The sequence below is a fragment of the Carassius carassius genome, chromosome 45 (genome assembly GCF_963082965.1).
Source record: "Carassius carassius chromosome 45, fCarCar2.1, whole genome shotgun sequence".
Classification (NCBI taxonomy): domain Eukaryota; kingdom Metazoa; phylum Chordata; class Actinopteri; order Cypriniformes; family Cyprinidae; genus Carassius; species Carassius carassius.
Window position 1 is genome coordinate 7,447,212 of NC_081799.1, and position 1,621 is coordinate 7,448,832.

Sequence of the window (1,621 nt, forward strand, 5' to 3'; positions counted from 1 at the left end):
ATGAACAACACCTGAGGGTTGATTTTAAAATATTATTTTAAGATATTATACAATATGTAAGGGCAAAGGGGTTTGTGATGTTTTTTAAAAGGTTATATTCACCTGAAGATATGTGTACTGACTGGCCATGTCATAGTATAAAGAATTAGGCTAAACAAACAAACAAACTGTGTAGTGTTAAAGATTTGTGTGGTGAAGGTTAGATTAAGGGGTAAGGGATGGAACTACCTCACTGCATATATAATATAATAAAGTTTATGTAATAAATGTGTACATGAGACAACTTGAACTTGAAAGATGATCTGAAATGCTCAGGACAACATCTCCACCTTGTGGATGCTTTTCTATCTAGTGCGTTTTTAAATAACTGCCTGATATATTATCAGTTTCAGAAGCAGGTCCATTTGGTTTGCTCGTTTTGTGTAGAGATATGTTTTCTTTTTCTCAAAGGGCTACACTTGCAGTGCACTTAAAACAAAAATGAAATTGTTTGCAACCACTTAGGCTAACTTAAAACATTTAGTATCATTTTTTCAGTGTTGTATTTAGCATTTATCTAAAATAAAAAAAGACAATTGTGAGTTATAAAGGATTAATTATATGTTTTTTTATTGATTTTTTATTTGTTTGCTTGTGAATGACATGGAATGAAGCCCACCTCATGAATGCTAGACTTTGGTTTTAGCTTTGAAATTGATTGATTGTAGTAACGATTGTAAAATGTTTTCAAAATCAACATCTTGACCAGCATATCAGTTAAGTATTAAGCTGCATAAAGGAGTAAAGCGTGTAGACAACAAAATAAAATAAATCTATACCTGAGCGGAGACAGCAGGGGTCACTAACGAGCTTCGGTCCTGGAGCTAAAGCCACTCATACAGTGCATCCTGTTTCCACTGATCATCCTTGAGATGTTTCTACAACTTGATTGGAGTCCACCAGTGGTCAATTCAGTTGATTGGACATGATCTGGGGAGGCACACACCTGTCTATATAAGGCACCACAGTTAACAGTGCATGTCAGAGTACAAACCAAGCCATGAAGTCCAAGGAATTGACTGTAGACCTCCGAGACAGGATTGTATCGAGGCACAGATCTGGGGATGGGTACAGAAACATCCCTGCACCACTGAAGGTCCCTATAAGCACAGTGGCCTCTGTCATCAGTAAATGGAAGAAGTTTGGGACCACCAGGACTCTTCCTAGAGCAGGCCGCCCGGCCAAACTGAGCAATCAGAAAACTTCTTTCATGTTTTTATTATGGTGTATTGTTGGTAGAATTGACGAAAATAATTAATTTAATTCATTTTGGAATAAGACTGTAACATAAAATGTGGAAAAAGTGAAGCGCTGTGAATACCTTCCGGATGCACTGTATTTGGTTTAATATTTTGACCTTAAGATATCTTGATTTAAGTGTCTGAATACTTTTTGGGAACACTGTACGTTCACTAACACAAATTTTGTTTTCGTAGGAAATAATGCTAAAAGCCAGGACAGATGTATTATTCATGGTAGGTTATGTCAAATAATGCCAGCTAATAAAGTGGAGACATGAAATACACAAGTGCATCAGTGCGATGTCAGTGAAATCAGCTAAATCAATAATACTGATCAGTGA